The following is a 14,153-nucleotide window of genomic DNA, read 5'->3' as shown; positions in this document are numbered from 1 at the left end:
TGAATACATTCGTCTTCCAAGCTGGCCGAAATTGCTCAGCTGGGAGAGCGTTAGACTGAAGATCTAAAGGTCCCTGGTTCGATCCCGGGTTTTGGCATGTTTGAACAGGTGTTTTTTGAAGTGAAAAGCTCGAACTGGAAGTAATTTCAAGATGAAATTCCATAATGTCATCCACCAATTTTTCTTAGCAAAGAAGAATATTCAGCCCCATCTTTCAAATAATCAGAACATTTTATTTAATAACACTGTCCAGAAATACAGGATAAAAAATGTCCATGATTTCAATAGTCAGGGCTTGACTCTTTATGCAATTGTAATTATCTCAATGATAAAATTTCTCAGCATTTTGCATCAATGCTTCTATTATAAAATAAAGGTTTTGTGATGGGTGAACATACAGTATAAAAACTGCTATGAAATGCTATGTTTACATTCGAAGCAGTCATGATGAAAGGAAAAACTGTTATATAACCTTGTGTAATCTTCCTGGCATGACTCAGTTTGGAGAAAGTTAGGTTGAAGATCCAAAATGTTGTTGGCTTTCAATTTCTGGGGCTTTCTCTCTCTTCTACTACAGGAGAGAAGATTAATGAGCCCTAGCCTTCCACTGAACAATAAAACTAAAATTAACAATACTTACCTGCAATGCAGCAGCAGATACTAAGGTGTTCATGATTTTCATGGACTCACCTTAAATTCCAATGAAATTTAGAATGAGAAAGTACCTGTAGCTAATTAAAGCTTATTCATTTGAAATCATTATAGTAATCCGAAATTGTGAATACATTCATCTTCCAAGCTGGCCGAAATAGCTCAGCTGGGAGAGCGTTAGACTGAAGATCTAAAGGTCCCTGGTTCGATCCCGGGTTTCGGCATGTTTAAACAGGTGTTTTTTGAAGTGAAAAGCTCGAACTGGAAGTAATTTTAAGATGAAATTCCATAATGTCATCCACCAATTTTTCTTAGCAAAGAAGAATATTCAGCCCCATCTTTCAAATAATCAGAACATTTTATTTAATAACACTGTCCAGAAATACAGGATAAAAAATGTCCATGATTTCAGTAGTCCGGGCTTGACTCTTTATGCAATTGTAATTATCTCAATGATAAAATTTCTCAGCATTTTGCATCAATGCTTCTATCATAAAATAAAGGTTTTGTGATGGGTGAACATACAGTATAAAAACTGCTATGAAATGCTATGTTTACATTCGAAGCAATCATGAGAAAAAGAAAAACTGTTATATAACCTTGTGTAATCTTCCTGGCATGACTCAGTTTATAGAAAGTTAAGTTGAAGATCCAAAGGATTGTTGGCTTTCAATTTCTGGGGCTTTCTCTCTCTTCTACTACAGGAGAGAAGATTAATGAGCCCTAGCCTTCCACTGAACAATAAAACTAAAATTAACAATACTTACCTGCAATGCAGCAGCAGATACTAAGGTGTTCATGATTTTCATGGACTCACCTTAAATTCCAATGAAATTTAGAATGAGAAAGTACCTGTAGCTAATTAAAGCTTATTCATTTGAAATCATTATAGTAATCCGAAATTGTGTATACATTCATCTTCCAAGATGGCCGAAATAGCTCAGCTGGGAGAGCGTTAGACTGAAGATCTAAAGGTCCCTGGTTCGATCCCGGGTTTCGGCATGTTTGAACAGGTGTTTTTTGAAGTGAAAAGCTCGAACTGGAAGTAATTTCAAGATGAAATTCCATAATGTCATTCACCAATTTTTCTTAGCAAAGAAGAATATTCAGCCCCATCTTTCAAATAATCAGAACATTTCATTTAATAACACTGTCCAAAAATACAGGATAAAAAGTGTCCATGATTTCAATAGTCCGGGCTTGACTCTTTATGCAATTGTAATTATCTCAATGATAAAAATTCTCAGCATTTTGCATCAATGCTTCTATTATAAAATAAAGGTTTTGTGATGGGTGAACATACAGTATAAAAACTGCTATGAAATGCTATGTTTACATTCGAAGCAGTCATGATGAAAGGAAAAACTGTTATATAACCTTGTGTAATCTTCCTGGCATGACTCAGTTTGGAGAAAGTTAGGTTGAAGATCCAAAATGTTGTTGGCTTTCAATTTCTGGGGCTTTCTCTCTCTTCTACTACAGGAGAGAAGATTAATGAGCCCTAGCCTTCCACTGAACAATAAAACTAAAATTAACAATACTTACCTGCAATGCAGCAGCAGATACTAAGGTGTTCATGATTTTCATGGACTCACCTTAAATTCCAATGAAATTTAGAATGAGAAAGTACCTGTAGCTAATTAAAGCTTATTCATTTGAAATCATTATAGTAATCCGAAATTGTGAATACATTCATCTTCCAAGCTGGCCGAAATAGCTCAGCTGGGAGAGCGTTAGACTGAAGATCTAAAGGTCCCTGGTTCGATCCCGGGTTTCGGCATGTTTGAACAGGTGTTTTTTGAAGTGAAAAGCTCGAACTGGAAGTAATTTCAAGATGAAATTCCATAATGTCATCCACCAATTTTTCTTAGCAAAGAAGAATATTCAGCCCCATCTTTCAAATAATCAGAACATTTCATTTAATAACACTGTCCAGAAATACAGGATAAAAAGTGTCCATGATTTCAGTAGTCCGGGCTTGACTCTTTATGCAATTGTAATTATCTCAATGATAAAATTTCTCAGCATTTTGCATCAATGCTTCTATTATAAAATAAAGGTTTTGTGATGGGTGAACATATAGTATAAAAACTGTTATGAAATGCTATGTTTACATTCGAATCAATCATGATGAAAGAAAAAACTGTTATATAACCTTGTGTAATCTTCCTGGCATGACTCAGTTTGGAGAAAGTTAGGTTGAAGATCCAAAGGATTGTTGGCTTTCAATTTCTTGGGCTTTCTCTCTCTTCTACTACAGGAGAGAGGATTAATGAGCCCTAGCCTTCCACTGAATAATAAAACTAAATTTAACAATACTTACCTGCAATGCAGCAGCAGATACTAAGGTGTTCATGATTTTCATGGACTCACCTTAAATTCCAATGAAATTTAGAATGAGAAAGTACCTGTAGCTAATTAAAGCTTATTCATTTGAAATCATTATAGTAATCCGAAATTGTGAATACATTCATCTTCCAAGCTGGCTGAAATAGCTCAGCTGGAAGAGTGTTAGACTGAAGATCTAAAGGTCCCTTGTTCGATCCCGGGTTTCGGCATGTTTGAACAGGTGTTTTTTGAAGTGAAAAGCTCGAACTGGAAGTAATTTCAAGATGAAATTCCATAATGTCATCCAACAATTTTTCTTAGCAAAGAAGAATATTCAGCCCCATCTTTCAAATAATCAGAACATTTCATTTAATAACACTGTCCAGAAATACACGATAAAAAGTGTCCATGATTTCAGTAGTCCGGGCTTGACTCTTTATGCAATTGTAATTATCTCAATGATAAAATTTCTCAGCATTTTGCATCAATGCTTCTATTATAAAATAAAGGTTTTGTGATGGGTGAACATACAGTATAAAAACTGCTATGAAATGCTATGTTTACATTCGAAGCAATCATGATGAAAGAAAAAACTGTTATATAACCTTGTGTAATCTTCCTGGCATGACTCAGTTTGGAGAAAGTTAGGTTGAAGATCCAAAGGATTGTTGGCTTTCAATTTCTTGGGCTTTCTCTCTCTTCTACTACAGGAGAGAGGATTAATGAGCCCTAGCCTTCCACTGAATAATAAAACTAAATTTAACAATACTTACCTGCAATGCAGCAGCAGATACTAAGGTGTTCATGATTTTCATGGACTCACCTTAAATTCCAATGAAATTTAGAATGTGAAAGTACCTGTAGCTAATTAAAGCTTATTCATTTGAAATCATTATAGTAATCCGAAATTGTGAATACATTCATCTTCCAAGCTGGCTGAAATAGCTCAGCTGGAAGAGTGTTAGACTGAAGATCTAAAGGTCCCTTGTTCGATCCCAGGTTTCGGCATGTTTGAACAGGTGTTTTTTGAAGTGAAAAGCTCGAACTGGAAGTAATTTCAAGATGAAATTCCATAATGTCATCCACCAATTTTTCTTAGCAAAGAAGAATATTCAGCCCCATCTTTCAAATAATCAGAACATTTCATTTAATAACACTGTCCAGAAATACACGATAAAAAGTGTCCATGATTTCAGTAGTCCAGGCTTGACTCTTTATGCAATTGTAATTATCTCAATGATAAAATTTCTCAGCATTTTGCATCAATGCTTCTATTATAAAATAAAGGTTTTGTGATGGGTGAACATACAGTATAAAAACTGCTATGAAATGCTATGTTTACATTCGAAGCAATCATAATGAAAGGAAAAACTGTTATATAACCTTGTGTAATCTTCCTGGCATGACTAAGTTTGGAGAAAGTTAGGTTGAAGATCCAAAGGATTGTTGGCTTTCATATTCTGGGGCTTTCTCTCTCTTCTACTACAGGAGAGAAGATTAATGAGCCCTAGCCTTCCACTGAACAATAAAACTAATATTAACAATACTTACCTGCAATGCAGCAGCAGATACTAAGGTGTTCATGATTTTCATGGACTCACCTTAAATTCCAATGAAATTTAGAATGAGAAAGTACCTGTAGCTAATTAAAGCTTATTCATTTGAAATCATTATAGTAATCCAAAATTGTGAATACATTCATCTTCCAAGCTGGCCGAAATAGCTCAGCTGGGAGAGTGTTAGACTGAAGATCTAAAGGTCCCTGGTTCGATCCCGGGTTTCGGCATGTTTGAACAGGTGTTTTTTGAATTGAAAAGCTCGAACTGGAAGTAATTTCAAGATGAAATTCCATAATGTCATCCACCAATTTTTCTTAGCAAAGAAGAATATTCAGCCCCATCTTTCAAATAATCAGAACATTTTATTTAATAACACTGTCCAGAAATACAGGATAAAAAATGTCCATGATTTCAGTAGTCCGGGCTTGACTCTTTATGCAATTGTAATTATCTCAATGATAAAATTTCTCAGCATTTTGCATCAATGCTTCTATTATAAAATAAAGGTTTTGTGATGGGTGAACATACAGTATAAAAACTGCTATGAAATGCTATGTTTACATTCGAAGCAATCATGAGAAAAAGAAAAACTGTTATACAACCTTGTGTAATCTTCCTGGCATGACTCAGTTTGGAGAAAGTTAGGTTGAAGATCCAAAGGATTGTTGGCTTTCAATTTCTGGGGCTTTCTCTCTCTTCTACTACAGGAGAGAAGATTAATGAGCCCTAGCCTTCCACTGAACAATAAAACTAAAATTAACAATACTTACCTGCAATGCAGCAGCAGATACTAAGGTGTTCATGATTTTCATGGACTCACCTTAAATTCCAATGAAATTTAGAATGAGAAAGTACCTGTAGCTAATTAAAGCTTATTCATTTGAAATCATTATAGTAATCCGAAATTGTGTATACATTCATCTTCCAAGATGGCCGAAATAGCTCAGCTGGGAGAGCGTTAGACTGAAGATCTAAAGGTCCCTGGTTCGATCCCGGGTTTCGGCATGTTTGAACAGGTGTTTTTTGAAGTGAAAAGCTCGAACTGGAAGTAATTTCAAGATGAAATTCCATAATGTCATTCACCAATTTTTCTTAGCAAAGAAGAATATTCAGCCCCATCTTTCAAATAATCAGAACATTTCATTTAATAACACTGTCCAAAAATACAGGATAAAAAGTGTCCATGATTTCAATAGTCCGGGCTTGACTCTTTATGCAATTGTAATTATCTCAATGATAAAAATTCTCAGCATTTTGCATCAATGCTTCTATTATAAAATAAAGGTTTTGTGATGGGTGAACATACAGTATAAAAACTGCTATGAAATGCTATGTTTACATTCGAAGCAGTCATGATGAAAGGAAAAACTGTTATATAACCTTGTGTAATCTTCCTGGCATGACTCAGTTTGGAGAAAGTTAGGTTGAAGATCCAAAATGTTGTTGGCTTTCAATTTCTGGGGCTTTCTCTCTCTTCTACTACAGGAGAGAAGATTAATGAGCCCTAGCCTTCCACTGAACAATAAAACTAAAATTAACAATACTTACCTGCAATGCAGCAGCAGATACTAAGGTGTTCATGATTTTCATGGACTCACCTTAAATTCCAATGAAATTTAGAATGAGAAAGTACCTGTAGCTAATTAAAGCTTATTCATTTGAAATCATTATAGTAATCCGAAATTGTGAATACATTCATCTTCCAAGCTGGCCGAAATAGCTCAGCTGGGAGAGCGTTAGACTGAAGATCTAAAGGTCCCTGGTTCGATCCCGGGTTTCGGCATGTTTGAACAGGTGTTTTTTGAAGTGAAAAGCTCGAACTGGAAGTAATTTCAAGATGAAATTCCATAATGTCATCCACCAATTTTTCTTAGCAAAGAAGAATATTCAGCCCCATCTTTCAAATAATCAGAACATTTCATTTAATAACACTGTCCAGAAATACAGGATAAAAAGTGTCCATGATTTCAGTAGTCCGGGCTTGACTCTTTATGCAATTGTAATTATCTCAATGATAAAATTTCTCAGCATTTTGCATCAATGCTTCTATTATAAAATAAAGGTTTTGTGATGGGTGAACATATAGTATAAAAACTGTTATGAAATGCTATGTTTACATTCGAATCAATCATGATGAAAGAAAAAACTGTTATATAACCTTGTGTAATCTTCCTGGCATGACTCAGTTTGGAGAAAGTTAGGTTGAAGATCCAAAGGATTGTTGGCTTTCAATTTCTTGGGCTTTCTCTCTCTTCTACTACAGGAGAGAGGATTAATGAGCCCTAGCCTTCCACTGAATAATAAAACTAAATTTAACAATACTTACCTGCAATGCAGCAGCAGATACTAAGGTGTTCATGATTTTCATGGACTCACCTTAAATTCCAATGAAATTTAGAATGAGAAAGTACCTGTAGCTAATTAAAGCTTATTCATTTGAAATCATTATAGTAATCCGAAATTGTGAATACATTCATCTTCCAAGCTGGCTGAAATAGCTCAGCTGGAAGAGTGTTAGACTGAAGATCTAAAGGTCCCTTGTTCGATCCCGGGTTTCGGCATGTTTGAACAGGTGTTTTTTGAAGTGAAAAGCTCGAACTGGAAGTAATTTCAAGATGAAATTCCATAATGTCATCCACCAATTTTTCTTAGCAAAGAAGAATATTCAGCCCCATCTTTCAAATAATCAGAACATTTCATTTAATAACACTGTCCAGAAATACACGATAAAAAGTGTCCATGATTTCAGTAGTCCGGGCTTGACTCTTTATGCAATTGTAATTATCTCAATGATAAAATTTCTCAGCATTTTGCATCAATGCTTCTATTATAAAATAAAGGTTTTGTGATGGGTGAACATACAGTATAAAAACTGCTATGAAATGCTATGTTTACATTCGAAGCAATCATGATGAAAGAAAAAACTGTTATATAACCTTGTGTAATCTTCCTGGCATGACTCAGTTTGGAGAAAGTTAGGTTGAAGATCCAAAGGATTGTTGGCTTTCAATTTCTTGGGCTTTCTCTCTCTTCTACTACAGGAGAGAGGATTAATGAGCCCTAGCCTTCCACTGAATAATAAAACTAAATTTAACAATACTTACCTGCAATGCAGCAGCAGATACTAAGGTGTTCATGATTTTCATGGACTCACCTTAAATTCCAATGAAATTTAGAATGTGAAAGTACCTGTAGCTAATTAAAGCTTATTCATTTGAAATCATTATAGTAATCCGAAATTGTGAATACATTCATCTTCCAAGCTGGCTGAAATAGCTCAGCTGGAAGAGTGTTAGACTGAAGATCTAAAGGTCCCTTGTTCGATCCCAGGTTTCGGCATGTTTGAACAGGTGTTTTTTGAAGTGAAAAGCTCGAACTGGAAGTAATTTCAAGATGAAATTCCATAATGTCATCCACCAATTTTTCTTAGCAAAGAAGAATATTCAGCCCCATCTTTCAAATAATCAGAACATTTCATTTAATAACACTGTCCAGAAATACACGATAAAAAGTGTCCATGATTTCAGTAGTCCAGGCTTGACTCTTTATGCAATTGTAATTATCTCAATGATAAAATTTCTCAGCATTTTGCATCAATGCTTCTATTATAAAATAAAGGTTTTGTGATGGGTGAACATACAGTATAAAAACTGCTATGAAATGCTATGTTTACATTCGAAGCAATCATAATGAAAGGAAAAACTGTTATATAACCTTGTGTAATCTTCCTGGCATGACTAAGTTTGGAGAAAGTTAGGTTGAAGATCCAAAGGATTGTTGGCTTTCATATTCTGGGGCTTTCTCTCTCTTCTACTACAGGAGAGAAGATTAATGAGCCCTAGCCTTCCACTGAACAATAAAACTAATATTAACAATACTTACCTGCAATGCAGCAGCAGATACTAAGGTGTTCATGATTTTCATGGACTCACCTTAAATTCCAATGAAATTTAGAATGAGAAAGTACCTGTAGCTAATTAAAGCTTATTCATTTGAAATCATTATAGTAATCCAAAATTGTGAATACATTCATCTTCCAAGCTGGCCGAAATAGCTCAGCTGGGAGAGTGTTAGACTGAAGATCTAAAGGTCCCTGGTTCGATCCCGGGTTTCGGCATGTTTGAACAGGTGTTTTTTGAATTGAAAAGCTCGAACTGGAAGTAATTTCAAGATAAAATTCCATAATGTCATCCACCAATTTTTCTTAGCAAAGAAGAATATTCAGCCCCATCTTTCAAATAATCAGAACATTTTATTTAATAACACTGTCCAGAAATACAGGATAAAAAATGTCCATGATTTCAGTAGTCCGGGCTTGACTCTTTATGCAATTGTAATTATCTCAATGATAAAATTTCTCAGCATTTTGCATCAATGCTTCTATTATAAAATAAAGGTTTTGTGATGGGTGAACATACAGTATAAAAACTGCTATGAAATGCTATGTTTACATTCGAAGCAATCATGAGAAAAAGAAAAACTGTTATACAACCTTGTGTAATCTTCCTGGCATGACTCAGTTTGGAGAAAGTTAGGTTGAAGATCCAAAGGATTGTTGGCTTTCAATTTCTGGGGCTTTCTCTCTCTTCTACTACAGGAGAGAAGTTTAATGAGCCCTAGCCTTCCACTGAACAATAAAACTAAAATTAACAATACTTACCTGCAATGCAGCAGCAGATACTAAGGTGTTCATGATTTTCATGGACTCACCTTAAATTCCAATGAAATTTAGAATGAGAAAGTACCTGTAGCTAATTAAAGCTTATTCATTTGAAATCATTATAGTAATCCGAAATTGTGAATACATTCATCTTCCAAGCTGGCCGAAATAGCTCAACTGGGAGAGCGTTAGACTGAAGATCTAAAGGTCCCTGGTTCGATCCCGGGTTTCAGCATGTTTGAACAGGTGTTTTTTGAAGTGAAAAGCTCGAACTGGAAGTAATTTCAAGATGAAATTCCATAATGTCATCCACCAATTTTTCTTAGCAAAGAAGAATATTCAGCCCCATCTTTCAAATAATCAGAATATTTCATTTAATAACACTGTCCAAAAATACAGGATAAAAAGTGTCCATGATTTCAGTAGTCCGGGCTTGTCTCTTTATGCAATTGTAATTATCTCAATGATAAAATTTCTCATCATTTTGCATATTCTGGGGCTTTCTCTCTCTTCTACTACAGGAGAGAAGATTAATGAGCCCTAGCCTTCCACTGAACAATAAAACTAAAATTAACAATACTTACCTGCAATGCAGCAGCAGATACTAAGGTGTTCATGATTTTCATGGACTCACCTTAAATTCCAATGAAATTTAGAATGAGAAAGTACCTGTAGCTAATTAAAGCTTATTCATTTGAAATCATTATAGTAATCCGAAATTGTGAATACATTCATCTTCCAAGCTGGCCGAAATAGCTCAGCTGGGAGAGCGTTAGACTGAAGATCTAAAGGTCCCTGGTTCGATCCCGGGTTTCAGCATGTTTGAACAGGTGTTTTTTGAAGTGAAAAGCTCGAACTGGAAGTAATTTCAAGATGAAATTCCATAATGTCATCCACCAATTTTTCTTAGCAAAGAAGAATATTCAGCCCCATCTTTCAAATAATCAGAATATTTCATTTAATAACACTGTCCAAAAATACAGGATAAAAAGTGACCATGATTTCAGTAGTCCGGGCTTGACTCTTTATGCAATTGTAATTATCTCAATGATAAAATTTCTCAGCATTTTGCATCAATGCTTCTATTATAAAATAAAGGTTTTGTGATGGGTGAACATACAGTATGAAAACTGCTATGAAATGCTATGTTTACATTCGAAGCAATCATGAGAAAAAGAAAAACTGTTATATAACCTTGTGTAATCTTCCTGGCATGACTCAGTTTGGAGAAAGTTAGGTTGAAGATCCAAAGGATTGTTGGCTTTCAATTTCTGGGGCTTTCTCTCTCTTCTACTACAGGAGAGAAGATTAATGAGCCCTAGCCTTCCACTGAACAATAAAACTAAAATTAACAATACTTACCTGCAATGCAGCAGCAGATACTAAGGTGTTCATGATTTTCATGGACTCACCTTAAATTCCAATGAAATTTAGAATGAGAAAGTACCTGTAGCTAATTAAAGCTTATTCATTTCAAATCATTATAGTAATCCGAAATTGTGAATACATTCATCTTCCAAGCTGGCCGAAATAGCTCAGCTGGGAGAGCGTTAGACTGAAGATCTAAAGGTCCCTGGTTCGATCCCGGGTTTCAGCATGTTTGAACAGGTGTTTTTTGAAGTGAAAAGCCCGAACTGGAAGTAATTTCAAGATGAAATTCCATAATGTCATCCACCAATTTTTCTTAGCAAAGAAGAATATTCAGCCCCATCTTTCAAATAATCAGAATATTTCATTTAATAACACTGTCCAAAAATACAGGATAAAAAGTGTCCATGATTTCAGTAGTCCGGGCTTGACTCTTTATGCAATTGTAATTATCTCAATGATAAAATTTCTCAGCATTTTGCATCAATGCTTCTATTATAAAATAAAGGTTTTGTGATGGGTGAACATACAGTATAAAAACTGCTATGAAATGCTATGTTTACATTCAAAGCAATCATGATGAAAGGAAAAACTGTTATATAACCTTTTGTAATCTTCCTGGCATGACTCAGTTTGGACAAAGTTAGGTTGAAGATCCAAAGAATTGTTGACTTTCAATTTCTGGGGCTTTCTCTCTCTTCTACTACAGGAGAGAAGATTAATGAGCCCTAGCCTTCCACTGAACAATAAAACTAAAATTAACAATACTTACCTGCAATGCAGCAGCAGATACTAAGGTGTTCATGATTTTCATGGACTCACCTTAAATTCCAATGAAATTTAGAATGAGAAAGTAGCTGTAGCTAATTAAAGCTTATTCATTTGAAATCATTATAGTAATCCGAAATTGTGAATACATTCATCTTCCAAGCTGGCCGAAATAGCTCAGCTGGGAGAGCGTTAGACTGAAGATCTAAAGGTCCCTGGTTCGATCACGGGTTTCGGCATGTTTTAACAGGTGTTTTTTGAAGTGAAAAGCTCGAACTGGAAGTAATTTCAAGATGAAATTCCATAATGTCATCCACCAATTTTTCTTAGCAAAGAAGAATATTCAGCCCCATCTTTCAAATAATCAGAACATTTCATTTAATAACACTGTCCAGAAATACACGATAAAAAGTGTCCATGATTTCAGTAGTCCGGGCTTGACTCTTTATGCAATTGTAATTATCTCAATGATAAAATTTCTCAGCATTTTGCATCAATGCTTCTATTATAAAATAAAGGTTTTGTGATGGGTGAACATACAGTATAAAAACTGCTATGAAATGCTATGTTTACATTCGAAGCAATCATGAGAAAAAGAATAACTGTTATATAACCTTGTGTAATCTTCCTGGCATGACTCAGTTTATAGAAAGTTAGGTTGAAGATCCAAAGGATTGTTGGCTTTCAATTTCTGGGGCTTTCTCTCTCTTCTACTACAGGAGAGAAGATTAATGAGCCCTAGCCTTCCACTGAACAATAAAACTAAAATTAACAATACTTACCTGCAATGCAGCAGCAGATACTAAGATGTTCATGATTTTCATGGACTCACCTTAAATTCCAATGAAATTTAGAATGAGAAAGTACCTGTAGCTAATTAAAGCTTATTCATTTGAAATCATTATAGTAATCCGAAATTGTGAATACATTCATCTTCCAAGCTGGCCGAAATAGCTCAGCTGGGAGAGCGTTAGACTGAAGATCTAAAGGTCCCTGGTTCGATCCCGGGTTTCGGCATGTTTGAACAGGTGTTTTTTGAAGTGAAAAGCTCGAACTGGAAGTAATTTCAAGATGAAATTCCATAATATCATCCACCAATTTTTCTTAGCAAAGAAGAATATTCAGCCCCATCTTTCAAATAATCAGAACATTTCATTTAATAACACTGTCCAGAAATACACGATAAAAAGTGTCCATGATTTCAGTAGTCCGGGCTTGACTCTTTATGCAATTGTAATTATCTCAATGATAAAATTTCTCAGCATTTTGCATCAATGCTTCTATTATAAAATAAAGGTTTTGTGATGGGTGAACATACAGTATAAAAACTGCTATGAAATGCTATGTTTACATTCGAAGCAATCATAATGAAAGGAAAAACTGTTATATAACCTTGTGTAATCTTCCTGGCATGACTAAGTTTGGAGAAAGTTAGGTAAAAGATCCAAAGGATTGTTGGCTTTCATATTCTGGGGCTTTCTCTCTCTTCTACTACAGGAGAGAAGATTAATGAGCCCTAGCCTTCCACTGAACAATAAAACTAAAATTAACAATACTTACCTGCAATGCAGCAGCAGATACTAAGGTGTTCATGATTTTCATGGACTCACCTTAAATTTTAATGAAATTTAGAATGAGAAAGTACCTGTAGCTAATTAAAGCTTATTCATTTGAAATCATTATAGTAATCCGAAATTGTGAATACATTCATCTTCCAAGCTGGCCGAAATAGCTCAGCTGGGAGAGCGTTAGACTGAAGATCTAAAGGTCCCTGGTTCGATCCCGGGTTTCGGCATGTTTGAACAGGTGTTTTTTGAAGTGAAAAGCTCGAACTGGAAGTAATTTCAAGATGAAATTCCATAATGTCATTCACCAATTTTTCTTAGCAAAGAAGAATATTCAGCCCCATCTTTCAAATAATCAGAACATTTCATTTAATAACACTGTCCAAAAATACAGGATAAAAAGTGTCCATGATTTCAATAGTCCGGGCTTGACTCTTTATGCAATTGTAATTATCTCAATGATAAAAATTCTCACCATTTTGCATCAATGCTTCTATTATAAAATAAAGGTTTTGTGATGGGTGAACATACAGTATAAAAACTGCTATGAAATGCTTTGTTTACATTCGAAGCAATCATGATGAAAGGAAAAACTGATATATAACCTTGTGTAATCTTCCTGGCATGACTCAGTTTGGAGAAAGTTAGGTTGAAGATCCCAAATGTTGTTGGCTTTCAATTTCTGGGGCTTTCTCTCTCTTCTACTACAGGAGAGAAGATTAATGAGCCCTAGCCTTCCACTGAACAATAAAACTAAAATTAACAATACTTACCTGCAATGCAGCAGCAGATACTAAGGTGTTCATGATTTTCATGGACTCACCTTAAATTCCAATGAAATTTAGAATGAGAAAGTACCTGTAGCTAATTAAAGCTTATTCATTTGAAATTGATTATAGTAATCCGAAATTGTGAATACATTCATCTTCCAAGCTGGCCAAAATAGCTCAGCTGGGAGAGCCTTAGACTGAAGATCTAAAGATCCCGGGTTTCAGCATGTTTGAACAGGTGTTTTTTGAAGTGAAAAGCTCGAACTGGAAGTAATTTCAAGATGAAATTCCATAATGTCATCCACCAATTTTTCTTAGCAAAGAAGAATATTCAGCCCCATCTTTCAAATAATCAGAACATTTCATTTAATAACACTGTCCAGAAATACAGGATAAAAAGTGTCCATGATTTCAGTAGTCCGGGCTTGACTCTTTATGCAATTGTAATTATCTCAATGATAAAATTTCTCAGCATTTTGCATCA

The 14,153-nt window shown here is 34.9% G+C and overlaps 9 non-coding genes across 9 annotated transcripts; all 9 read left to right on the top strand.

Moving 5' to 3' along the window:
* The first annotated feature begins 802 nt into the window (after positions 1-802).
* Positions 803-875, top strand: TRNAF-GAA (transfer RNA phenylalanine (anticodon GAA)). Its single transcript has one exon. It is a non-coding gene; the product is annotated as a tRNA-Phe (tRNA).
* Positions 876-1,580: 705 nt separating this feature from the next.
* Positions 1,581-1,653, top strand: TRNAF-GAA (transfer RNA phenylalanine (anticodon GAA)). Its single transcript has one exon. It is a non-coding gene; the product is annotated as a tRNA-Phe (tRNA).
* A 705-nt stretch (positions 1,654-2,358) lies between these two features.
* TRNAF-GAA (transfer RNA phenylalanine (anticodon GAA)) lies at positions 2,359-2,431 on the top strand. Its single transcript has one exon. It is a non-coding gene; the product is annotated as a tRNA-Phe (tRNA).
* Positions 2,432-4,692: 2,261 nt separating this feature from the next.
* On the top strand, positions 4,693-4,765 carry TRNAF-GAA (transfer RNA phenylalanine (anticodon GAA)). The gene has a single exon. It is a non-coding gene; the product is annotated as a tRNA-Phe (tRNA).
* Positions 4,766-5,470: 705 nt separating this feature from the next.
* TRNAF-GAA (transfer RNA phenylalanine (anticodon GAA)) lies at positions 5,471-5,543 on the top strand. The gene has a single exon. It is a non-coding gene; the product is annotated as a tRNA-Phe (tRNA).
* A 705-nt stretch (positions 5,544-6,248) lies between these two features.
* On the top strand, positions 6,249-6,321 carry TRNAF-GAA (transfer RNA phenylalanine (anticodon GAA)). The gene has a single exon. It is a non-coding gene; the product is annotated as a tRNA-Phe (tRNA).
* Positions 6,322-8,582: 2,261 nt separating this feature from the next.
* On the top strand, positions 8,583-8,655 carry TRNAF-GAA (transfer RNA phenylalanine (anticodon GAA)). The gene has a single exon. It is a non-coding gene; the product is annotated as a tRNA-Phe (tRNA).
* A 3,623-nt stretch (positions 8,656-12,278) lies between these two features.
* On the top strand, positions 12,279-12,351 carry TRNAF-GAA (transfer RNA phenylalanine (anticodon GAA)). The gene has a single exon. It is a non-coding gene; the product is annotated as a tRNA-Phe (tRNA).
* A 705-nt stretch (positions 12,352-13,056) lies between these two features.
* Positions 13,057-13,129, top strand: TRNAF-GAA (transfer RNA phenylalanine (anticodon GAA)). Its single transcript has one exon. It is a non-coding gene; the product is annotated as a tRNA-Phe (tRNA).
* The last annotated feature ends 1,024 nt before the right edge of the window (positions 13,130-14,153 follow it).

This window comes from Mixophyes fleayi, chromosome 3 (assembly GCF_038048845.1).
Source record: "Mixophyes fleayi isolate aMixFle1 chromosome 3, aMixFle1.hap1, whole genome shotgun sequence".
NCBI classification, from domain to species: domain Eukaryota; kingdom Metazoa; phylum Chordata; class Amphibia; order Anura; family Limnodynastidae; genus Mixophyes; species Mixophyes fleayi.
The sequence above is the reverse complement of the archived record's forward strand: the minus strand, read 5'-3'. Positions and strand labels throughout refer to the sequence as shown.